This window comes from Arachis ipaensis, chromosome B2 (assembly GCF_059453495.1).
Source record: "Arachis ipaensis isolate K30076 ecotype BB chromosome B2, ASM5945349v1, whole genome shotgun sequence".
In the NCBI taxonomy this organism is placed as follows: Eukaryota; Viridiplantae; Streptophyta; class Magnoliopsida; order Fabales; family Fabaceae; genus Arachis; species Arachis ipaensis.
Window position 1 is genome coordinate 59,126,325 of NC_142437.1, and position 12,471 is coordinate 59,138,795.

A 12,471-nucleotide genomic window follows, 5' to 3' on the forward strand; every position below is an offset into this window, starting at 1 on the left:
TAAGTATCTAGGAGCAATCATGAAGCTGAATGCCAAGTTATTTGGTACTGAGACTTGGGAGGATGAACCCCCCTTGTTAACCAATGAACTGAATGCATTAATGAGGCAGACATTACCTCAGAAGAAACCAGATCCCAGAAAATTCTTCATACCTTGTACCATAGGCACCATGACCTTTGAGAAGGCTCTATGTGACCTGGGGTCAGGGATAAACCTCATGCCCCTCTCTATAATGGAGAAACTGGGAATCTTTGAGGTACAAACTGCAAGAATCTCACTAGAGATGGCAGACAAATCCATGAAACAGTCTTATGGACTAGTAGAGGACGTGCTAGTGAAGGTTGAAAGCCTTTACATCCCTGCTGATTTCATAATCCTAGACACTGGGAAGGATGAGGATGAATCCATCATCCTTGGCAGACCCTTCCTGGCCATAGAAAAAACTGTGATTGATGTTGACAAAGGAGAGTTGGTCCTTCAGTTGAATGAGGACTACCTTGTATTTAAGACTCAAGGTTCTCCTTCTGTAACCATGGAGAGGAAGCATGAGAAGCTTCTCTTAGAACAGAGTCAAACAAAACCCCCCACATTCAAACTCTAAGTTTGGTATTGGGAGGCCACAACCAAACTCTAAGTTTGGTGTTGAGGGGCCCCAACATTGCTTTGATTTTCTGTGAGGCTCCATGAGAGCTCACTGTCAAGCTATTGACATTAAAGAAGCGCTTATTGGGAGGCAACCCAATGTTATTTAACTATATCTAATTATTTTCTATTGTTATTTTATGTTTTCTTTAGGTTGATGATCATGTGAAGTCACAAAAACAACTAAAAAATCAAAAACAGAATAAAAAACAGTATTAAAAATAGCTCATCCTGGAGGAAGAGCTTACTGGCATTTAAACACCAGTAAGAAGCATCAAACTGGCGTTTAACGCCAGAAAGAAGCATCAAGCTGGCGTTAAACGCCAGAAACAAGCAACAAGTTGCCGTTTAATGCCAGACATGCATTCTAAGGGCGTTTTGCACGCCTACATGGAGCAGGGATGCTAAGTCCTTGACCCCTCTGGATCTGTGGACCCCATAGGATCCCCACCTACCCCACCTCTTCTTCTCTCCTCTTCACACCTTTTCATAACACTCTCCCCCAAATACCCTTCACCAATCACCTCCATACATCTTCCCCAAATACCCTTAACCACTCACATCCATCCACTCTTCCCATAAACCCTACCTACCTCCAAAATTCAAACTCTTTTCCCTTCCAAACCCAACCCTAATGGCCGAAACTAACCCCCCTATATAAACCCCTTAACACTACTCCATTTTCACACATCACAAACACTACTTCGCCCTTGGCCGAATACATTCTCTCACTCCATCTCCTCCATTTTCTTCTTTTTCTACTACTTTCTTTCTTCCTTTGCTCGAGGACGAGCAAACCTTTAAAGTTTGGTGTGGTAAAAGCATTGCTTTTTGTTTTTCCATAACCATTAATGGCACCTAAGGCTAGAGAAACCTCAAGAAAGAGGAAAGGAAAGGCAATTGCTTCAATCTTTGAGTCATGGGAGATGGAGAGATTCATCTCAAAGGTCCATAAAGACCACTTCTATTAAGTTGTGGCCAAGAAAAAGGTGATCCCTGAGGTCCCTTTTAAGCTCAAAAAGAGCGACTATCCGGAGATCCGACAAGAGATTAGACGAAGCGGATGGGAAGTACTCTCCAATCCTATTCAACAAGTTGGAATCTTAATGGTTCAAGAGTTCTATGCAAACGCATAGATCACTAGGAACCATGATCAAAGTATGAACCCGAATCTAAAGAATTGGCTTACAATGGTTCGTGGGAAATACTTAGATTTCAGTTCGGAAAATGTAAGGTTGGCATTCAACTTGCCAATGATGCAAGAAAATGCACGTCCCTACACTAGAAGGGTCAACTTTGATCAAAGGTTGGACCAAGTCCTCATGGACATATGTGTGGAAGGAGCTCAATGGAAAGTTGACTCAAGAGGCAACCCGGTTCAATTGAGAAGACCGGACCTTAAGCCTGTAGCTAGAGGATGGTTGGAGTTCATCCAACGCTCTATCATTCCTACTAGCAACCGATCCGAAGTAACTGTGGATCGGGCCATCATGATCCATAGTATCATGATTGGAGAGAAAGTGGAAGTTCATGAGATTATACCTCAAGAACTCTATAAGGTGGCTGACAAGTCCTCCACTTTGGCAAGGTTAGCCTTTCCTCACCTCATTTGCCACCTCTGCAATTCGGCTGGGATTGACATAGAGGGAGATATCCTCATTGATGAGGACAAGCCCATCAATAAGAAAAGGATGGAGCAAACAAGAGATCATGGACCTCAAAAAGAGCATGAGGAAATTCCTCACCATGAAATCCCTGAGATGCCTCAAGGGATGCACTTTCCTCCACAAAACTATTGGGAGCAAATCAACACCTCCCTAGGAGAATTAAGTTCCAACATGGGACAACTAAAGATTGAACACCAATAGCACTCCATCAATCTCCATGAGATTAGAGAAGATCAAAGAGCTATGAGGGAGGAGCAACGAAGACAAGGAAGAGACATAGAGGAGCTCAAGAACACCATTGGTTCTTCAAGAGGAAGAAGACGCCACCCTTACTAAGGTGGACCCGTTTCTTAATCTCCTTGTTCTTATTTTTCTGTTTTTCTGTTTTTGAGCCTTATGTTTTATTTATGTTTGTGTCTTTACTACATGATCACTAGTGTCTAAGTGTCTATGTCTTAAAGCTATGAATGTCCTATGAATCTATCACCTTTCTTAAATGAAAAACGTTTTAATTACAAAAGAACAAGAAGTACATGAATTTTGAATTCATCCTTGAAATTAGTTCAATTATTTTGATGTGGTGGCAACAATTTTTGTTTTCTGAATGAATGCTTGAACAGTGCATATGTCTTTTAAATTTGTAGTTTATGAATGTTAAAATTGTTGGCTCTTAAAAGAATAATAAAAAAGGAGAAATGTTATTGATAATCTGAAAAATTATAAAATTGATTCTTGAAGCAAGAAAAAGCAGTGAATACAAAAGCTTGTAGAAAAAAAGGAAAAGAAAATGGCAAAAAAAAAAGAGAGAAAGAAACAGAAAAAGCAAGCAGAAAAAGCCAATAACCCTTTAAACCAAAAGGCAAGGGTAAAAAGGATCCAAGGCTTTGAGCATCAGTGGATAGGAGGGCCCAAAGGAATAAAATCCTGGCCTAAGCAGCTAAACCAAGCTGTCCCTAACCATGTGCTTGTGGCGTGAAGGTGTCAAGTGAAAAGCTTGAGAGTGAGCGGTTAAATTCGAGGTCCAAAGAAAAAAAATGAGTGTGCTTAAGAACCCTAGACACCTCTAATTGGGGACTCTAGCAAAGCTGAGTCACAATCTGAAAAGGTTCACCCAGTTATGTGTCTGTGGCATTTATATATCCGGTGGTAATACTGGAAAACAAAGTGTTTCGGGCCACGGCCAAGAATCATAAAGTAGCTGTGTTCAAGAATCAACATACTGAACTAGGAGAATTGATAACACTATCTGAATTCTGAGTTCCTATAGATGCCAATCATTTTGAACTTCAAGGGATAAAGTGAGATGCCAAAACTGTTCAGAGGCAAAAAGCTACTAGTCCCGCTCATCTAATTGGAGCTAAGTTTCATTGATATTTTGGAATTTATAGTATATTCTCTTCTTTTTATCCTATTTGATTTTTAGCTGCTTGGGGACAAGCAACAATTTAAGTTTGGTGTTGTGATGAGCGGATAATTTATACGCTTTTTGGCATTGTTTTTACATAGGTTTTAGTATGATTTAGCTAGTTTTTAGTATATTTTTATTAGTTTTTAAATAAAAATCATATTTCTGGGTTTTACTATGATTTTGTGTGTTTTTCTGTGATTTCAAGTAATTTCTGGTTGAAATTGAGGGACTTGAGCAAAAATCTTATTCAGAGGCTGAAGAAGGACTGCAGATGCTGTTGGATTCTGACCTCCCTGCACTTGAAATGGATTTTCTGGAGCTACAGAAATCCAATTGGTGCGCTCTTAATTGCGTTTGAAAGTAGACATCCAGAGCTTTCCAGAAATATATAATAGTCCATACTTTGCACGAGTTTTGATGACGCAAACTGGCGTTCAAACGCCAACTCCCTGCCCTATTCTGGAGTTAAACGCCGGAAACAGGTTGCAAATCAAAGTTAAACACCAGAAACAGGCTACAACCTGGCGTTTAACTCCAAAAAGAGTCTCTACATATGAAAGCTCAATGCTCAGCCCAAGCACACACCAAGTGGGCCTGGAAGTGGATTTCTACATCATTTACTTATCTTATGTAACCCTTGCTACTAGTTTAGTATAAAAACTACTTTTAGTGATTTATTTCACATCTCTGGTTAGTCTTTGACTAATTTTATGTTCTGAGATCACGTTTAGGGGGCTGGCCATTCGGCCATGCCTGGACCTTCATCACTTATGTATTTTCAACGGTAGAGTTTCTACACACCATAGATTAAGGTGTGGAGCTCTGCTGTTCCTCATGAATTAATGCAAAGTACTATTGTTTTTCTATTCAACTCAAGCCTATTTCTTCTCTAAGATATTCATTCGCACACAAGAACATGATGAATGTGATGATTATGTGACACTCATCACCATTCTCACCTATAAACACGTGTCTGACAGCCACTTCCGTTCTACATGCAAACAAGCTTGAATGTGTATCTCTTAGGTTTCTAATCTAAGATTAAAATCTTCGTGGTATAGGCTAGAATTATTGGCGGCCATTCTTGAGATCCAGAAAGTCTAAACCTTGTCTGTGGTATTCCAAGTAGGATCTGGGAAGGGATGACTATGATGAGTTTCAAACTCGCGAGTGTTGGGCGTGTGACAGACGCAAAAGGATCAATGGATCCTATTCCAACATGATCGAGAACCGACAGATGATTAGCCGTGCGGTGACAGCGCAATTGGACCATTTTCATTGAGAGGACGGGAAGTAGCCATTGACAACGGTGATGCCCAACATACAGCTTACCATGCAAAAGAGTATGAATGATTGGATGAAAGCAATAGGAAAGCAGAGGTTTAGAAGGAACAAAATCATCTCCATACGCTTATCTGAAATTCTCACCAATGAATTGCATAAGTATCTCTTTCCTATTTTATATTTTATATCATAATTATCAAAATCCCATAACCATTTGAATCTGCCTGACTGAGACTTATAAGGTGACCATAGCTTGCTTCAAGCCGACAATCTCCGTGGGATCGACCCTTACTCACGTAAGGTTTATTACTTGGACGACCCAGTACACTTGCTGGTTAGTTGTATCGGAGTTGTGAAAAAGAATTTGAGATTATAAACGTGCGTACCAAGTTTTTGGTGCCGTTGCTAGAGATCACAATGTCGTGCACCATGCGCGTACACGTGAGTCGAGTTAGGCCAGTGGCATAAGATTGGCCCAAATTAGGCACAAGTCTCGGGAAAAATGGCCCAGAATTGCAAAACACAGTGATGGCGCGGGCGCGGCTAGTGCGCGTACGCGCACTTTTACGTACATGGCCATGGATGCGTACGCACAAGGTGCGCGCACACGCGACTGTGTTTATACCCAGGGCCCAAAACTGGCCCAAATTTTGCACAACTCTCTGGAAAATTACCCAGGAGCTGCGAAGGCCTATGGGCGCATACGCGCATAGTTCGCTCACGCATGCCCCCCCGCCCTTTTTTTTTGAATGAAAACATGAAGAATGTCTAATTATTATGAATTTAATGGCCAAACAGGCCAAAGAGGTCAAAAACACCCAAAACTCAATGCAAAACCTAAAGAAGGGGTGTTCTTCTACCACACAATCAATTCATCCATTGGAAAATCAATGCAAGTCTTCAAGAACAAGTTATCTAAGGTAGTCTCGATCAAGTCTAATCAAATAAGACTATAGCTAAGCAATCACAAAGCAATCAAGAGTTCATTAACTATATACAAAAGGGTAAAAAGGTTAGATCTCACCATGGTTGGGTGTCTTGCACCTAGCACTTTTGTTTAATGTCCTTAAGTTGGACTTTCACTAGCTCATTGCTCTTTGCCAAGAGGTGCATCTTCCAAAAGAAATACCTCAATCTCCTTGTTGCTCTTCAATTGCGCACCATGATACAACTTGAGACGGTACCCATTGACCTTGAAGATATCCGGACTTGAGGGATGGCGCAAATGGTAAACCCCATAGGGTTCCGCTTTCTCTACTTGGTATGGGCCTTCCCATTTCGACCTTAGTTTTCCGGCAACAATCTCAACCTAGAATTGTAAAGAAGGACTAGATCACCGGCTTTAAATTCTTTACTTCTTATGTTTCTATCATGCACAGCTTTCATTTTCTCCTTGTAAAGTCTAGAGTTCTCATAAGCTTCAAGTCTCAAACATTCCAACTCTGCTAGTTGTAGCTTCCTCTCAATTCCGACTCCACCCAAACTTGGATTGCACTCCTTAATGGCCCAATATGCCTTGTGCTCTATCTCCACCGGTAAGTGGCAAGCCTTGCCATACACCAACCGAAAGGAACTCATGCCAATTGGCGTTTTGTATGCCGTTCGGTAGGCCCATAATGCATCGGTGAGCTTAGCACTCCAATCTTTCCTATTGGGTTTCACAATCCTTTCCAAGATGCATTTAATCTCCCGATTAGAAACCTTGGCTTGGCCGTTTGTTTGTGGGTGGTAGGCCGTGGCTACTTTATGCATGATGCTATATTTCCTCATTAGCCCTTCCATTCTCTTATTGCAAAAATGTGAACCTTGGTCGCTCACGATTGCTCGTGGCGACCCAAATCTACAAATGATATTGTTTCTCATAAAAGAAAGGACCACATTAGCATCATCCGTCCGGGTGGATATTGCTTCCACCCATTTAGACACATAATCAACAGCAAGTAGAATGTAGAGAAAACCATTAGAATTTGGGAATGGCCCCATGAAGTCGATTCCCCACACATAACAAATCTCACAAAATAACATGGTTTATTGGGGGATTTCATCCTTCTTGGAGATATTACCAAATCTAATGCATTGAGAACAAGATTTAAAGAAGTGAGAAGAATCCTTGAAAAGAGTTGGCCACCAAAATCCACAATCTAGGATTTTTCTTGCCGTTCTTTGAGGTCTAAAATGGCCTCCTCCTTTGGAGGAGTGGCAAGCTTCCAAGATTGAGTGAAATTCGATTTGTGGAATGCAGCTCCGAATTACTTGATCCGCCCCACATCTCCAAAGGTATGGGTCATCCCACACATAGTATTTCGATTTGCTCTTTAGCTTATCCCTTTGATGTTTGGAGAGATTAGGAGGGAAGGAGCGGGATACTAAGTAATTGGCGATCGGTGCATCCCAAGGAATGGTTTCCGAGATTGCATGCAAGTCCTTAAAGGGTAAAGAATCATTAATAGGAGTGGTATCGCCTTTTGTGTGTTCAAGGTGACTTAAGTGGTCCGCCACTAGGTTTTGCATACCACTCCTATCCTTAATTTCCAAGTCAAACTCTTGCAACAATAAAATTCATCTAATCAATCTCGGTTTGGATTCCTTCTTAGCCAATAAATATTTTAACGTCGCATGATCCGAGTACACTACCACCTTTGAACCAAGTAGATATGCTCAGAACTTATCCAAGGCAAAGACAATGGCCAAAAGTTCTTTTTCGGTAGTAGTGTAGTTGGATTGGGCTCCATCTAGTATTTTTGATGCATAAGCTATGACATATGGATTCTTACCTTCGCGTTGTGCTAACGTGGCTCCCACAGAAAAATTTGAGGCATCACACATTATTTTGAATGGCCGACTCCAATCCGGCCCTCGCACAATGGGAGCTTGGGTCAATGCTACCTTGAGCTTGTCAAAAGCCTCCATGCATTCCTTGCTTAAATCAAACTCAATGTCCTTTTGTAACAACCTTGATAGAGGCAATGCTACCTTACTAAAGTCCTTTATAAACCGTCGATAAAATCCTGCATGTCCAAGGAAAGAGCGGACTTCCTTCTCGGAAGAGGAATAAGGCAAGCTAGATATGACATTAATCTTTGCCGGATCCACGAAAAACCATCTTTGGAAACAATATGTCCTAAAACAATGCCTTGCCTAACCATGAAATGACACTTCTCAAAATTCAAGACAAGGTTGGTTTTAGTACATCTTGCCAAAACTTTTTCAAGATTATCTAAGCAATGATCAAAAGAATCACCATATACCATGAAGTCATCCATGAATACCTCCATACATTGCTCTAGAAAATCCGCAAATATGCTCATCATGCACCTTTGGAAAGTTGCCGGTGCATTGCATAAGCCGAATGGCATACGCTTGTAGGCATAAGTTCCAAAAGGGCAAGCAAATTTTATTTTTTCTTGGTCCTCTAGAGCAATGTGTATTTGGAAGTATCCCGAATAGCCATCTAGAAAGCAATAATGGGATTTACCGGATAATTGATCGAGCATTTGATCAATAAACAGAAGTGGAAAATGATCTTTTCTAGTGGCCGAGTTCAACCTTCGGTAGTCTATGCATACTCACCAAGAGTTTTGCACCCGTGTTGCTATGAGCTCCCCGCTTTCATTCTTGATTGTGGTTACCCCAGATTTCTTTGGCACAACTTGAACGGGACTTACCCATTCACTATCCAAAATAGGGTAGATGATGTCTGCCTCGAGTAACTGTGTCACCTCTTTCTTGACAACCTCCAAAATAGTCAGATTCAAGCGCCTTTGAGGTTGTCTCACGGGTCGAGCTTCTTCTTCCAAAAAGATCTGGTGCTCACACACTTGGGGACTTATCCCCACTAGATCCGCCAAACTCTACCCTATTGCCCTTTTGTTCTTCCTCAAAACACATAGTAACTTCTCTTCTTATTGAGGATTTAGTTCCCTTGCGATGATCACCAGGAACTTGTGGGCTTCATCAAGGTATGAATACTTTAGGTGGGGTGGTAGTGGCTTCAATTCTAGCTTTTGCTCTTGGCTTGTCACTTGAACTTCTTCACTTGGATCTTCACTATTTTCTTCAACCATATGTTTTTCTTCTAGCTTTGCATAATGCACTTCGGCCACAATCTTGTCAATTAGATCACATCGAAATATGGAATGGTTCTCCGGTGGGTGCTTCATTGCTTCTTCTAGGATAAAACTTACAACTCTCCCATCTATCTCGAATGAGTAGGTTCCCGAATGGGCATCCAACTTGAATCTAAAGGTCCTCAAAAATGGCCTCCCAAGTAGGATGGATGATGCCTGACGATATGGTTTTTCTATCGGTAAAGAAATATAAAAATATGATCGCGTTGTAAGTATAGCTTCTAAACCAACAGAAAATCCTTTCGTACGAACGTTTTGGTTGTCACAAGTAACAAACCCCTTTAAAATTGATAACCGAAGTATTTAAACCTTGGGTCGTCTTCTCAAGGAACTACAGGGAGGTATTCTTATTATTGGTTGAGTTTTGTAAATTGGGGATTTTGAAAGTAAGGAACAAGTAATTTAAACGACAAGTAAAATAAATAAATAACTATAAAATAAACTCTTGGTAAGGTATGAAAATTCAGAAGTCCTATCCCAGTTATTCTTATGAGAATGGAGGTTAATCCCACTTAGTTAACCCTTACGAAAACAAGGGAAAGTCAGGTGAACTAATTAGTTAGATTCCCAAGTCCTAGCCAACTCCTAAGGAAAGACTAGAGTTAGTGGAATTCCAGTCAATTAGTCGACATAACAACCAATCACGATAAGTTGATAACTCAAGAGCCTCCAGTTAATCAATTAAAGCCAATAATATAAAAAGCTAAATAAGAATCATAAATCTGAAATACTTCAATTGCATTAATAAGAGAAAATCAATCTAAACATAGAGAGTTCATAAGCCAATTTGGCAACATACGTAATTAAATGAGAGCATTAAAGTATCTGAAAGTAAAAGAGAAATATAAAATAAAAGGAATATTGAACCTGATGAAGAGTTGAAATCCTAAATCCTTTAAGAGGAATCCTAATCCTAAAACCTAAGAGAGAGGAGAGAACCTCTCCCTCTAAAAACTACATCTAAACTATGAAAAGTGAATAATCGAAAAGCCTCCTAATGAATGGATGCATTCCCTCACTTTATAACCTTTAATCTGTGCTTTCTAGACTTGGATCTGGGCCAAAAAGGGTTTCAGAAATCACTAGGAGCATTTTCTGCAGTTTCTGGTGCGTGGCGTCTGTCACGCGTCTGCGTGGTTCACGCGGTCGCGTCATCTGGGAGTTTTCCTTGTCACAGGTTCACTTCGGTCACGCGTACGCGTCATCTGCATTCTGCTCAAGGCTCACGTCCGCGTCAGTCACGCGTTCGCGTCGCTGCCTTTTTGCACTGGGCATGCGGCCGCGTCGTCCATGCGTTTGCGTCGCTGCCAGTTTCTTCAAAAACTCCATTTTGTGCTTTCCTTCCATTTTTGTATGTTTCCTTTCCGTCCTTTAAATCATTCCTGCCTTAGGAGATCTGAAAATACTCAACACACAAATCACTGCATCTAATGGTAATAAAAGGTAATTAAAATAATTATTTTTAAAGCATAGGAAATATGTTTTTCACATATATCACATAATAAGGAAGGGAAAGTAAAACTATGCAATTTCACATGAATAAGTGGGTGAAGGGTTGAATAAATCACTTAAATTGAGCACAAAATATATCATGAAATATGGGTTTATCAATGCCCTCTCGGATTCACTTGGTGGCATCTCAATGATATGGAAATCAATTGGAAATATCAAGCCTTTTATGTTGACCAACACATCTTCCGTAATACCCACCACGGTTATTATGCTCTTGTCCGCCAAGATAAACCTAGCCGCCGAACGCTTCAACGGTGGGAGCTTCAATAGATGATAAACAGAAAGAGGCATAATGCTAACGCATGCACCAAGGTCGCACATACAATCAATGAATTGGACTCCATCAATGACACAAGAGACTTAGCAAGGACCCGGATCAACACACTTTTTCCGGAATGGATCCTATCAAAGCCGAAATGGAACTCCCCAATGGAATGGTTTCCAACTCATGAATTCTATCTTTGTTCATACACAAGTCCTTAAGAAATTTCGCATATTTCGGCACTTGATGTATAGCATCAAAGAGGGGGATAGTCACCTCTACTTTCTTGAACATCTTTACCATTGTTGGGTCAAGCTCCACATGCTTCTTAGCCTTTCTTGCCAATGTAGGAAATAGGATTGGTTGAGCCACTTCCTCTAAGATTTGCTCCTTCCTAGGGACTTCACTCCTTGGTTGAGGGTTTTCATCTTCAACTATTACATGTGATTCCTCCTCCTCTTCGATTCCTTCTATCTCAACTCCATCTTCCTCTTGAGCAACTTTCATTGGAGTAGGTGCCTCTTGGTCCCTTTCCTTCAATTGAGTTCCGGACCTCAAGGTTACAGCGTTGATGCCACCCTTGGGGTTGGGTAGAGGTTGAAAAGGTATAGAACTAGAGGTTGAGGCTTGAGGAGTGGAAGTAGAAGGTGGCTCCATGCGAGTAATAAGAGCTTGGAGGGTGGAAGTAAGACCATTAAGACTTGAGTTGAGTGTGTTTTAGATTTCTTTTTTCCCTTGGAGTATGGACCGGAGTGTGTCATCTTGATTTGGAGAAGTTGAAGGATAGGTGATTTGTGGTGCTTGGGGTTGGTTGGGTGGAAGTGGTTGTCTATGAGGTGGTAAGTAGGTTTGATAGTTCCTTCCTTAATTTGGTTGTTGATTGGGAGGGTTTTGTGAATAGCGATTTTGTGGAGTATTTTTGTTTCACCTTTGGTTGCCTCCATTGTCCCTTCCTCCTTGTTGATAATTGTCCTGCCAACTTTGGTTGGAGTTATCCCTCCATCCTTGATTAGAGTTGTTACTCCCTTGGTTATAGTTGCCTCGTTGTTGGGGGTACCCTTGGTTGTAATTGCTCCCTTGGTTATGATATCCTTGATTAGCATGTTCATAGTAGGAGCGATCATAAAAGTTGTGGGTAGCCTGAAAGAGCTGGAAGATTGATGGTTTAGAAGTTATAGAAAACTCTCGTTGTAAGTATAGTTACTAAACTAAGCAATCAACCTTTCTTACAAACGTTTTGGGTGTCACAAGTAACAAACCCCTTTAAAAATTGTTAACTAAGTATTCAAACCTCGGGTCGTCTTCTCAAGGAACTGCAAGGAAGTATGTTCTTGTTATTGGCTATAAAGGTTGTAATCAGGGTTTAGAAGGTGAGAAGCAAGTGATTTGAATGACCAGTAAAGTAGATAGCAATTAAAATAAATAAATACTGTAAAGCAGACTTCTGGCAAGGTAAGAGAAATTGGAAGTCCAACTTAGTTATCCCTCTCAACAATAATGAAGGTTGAATCTAAATTCCACTTAGTTAACCTTTACTAAAGCAAAGGAAAGTCAAGGGACTAATTAGTT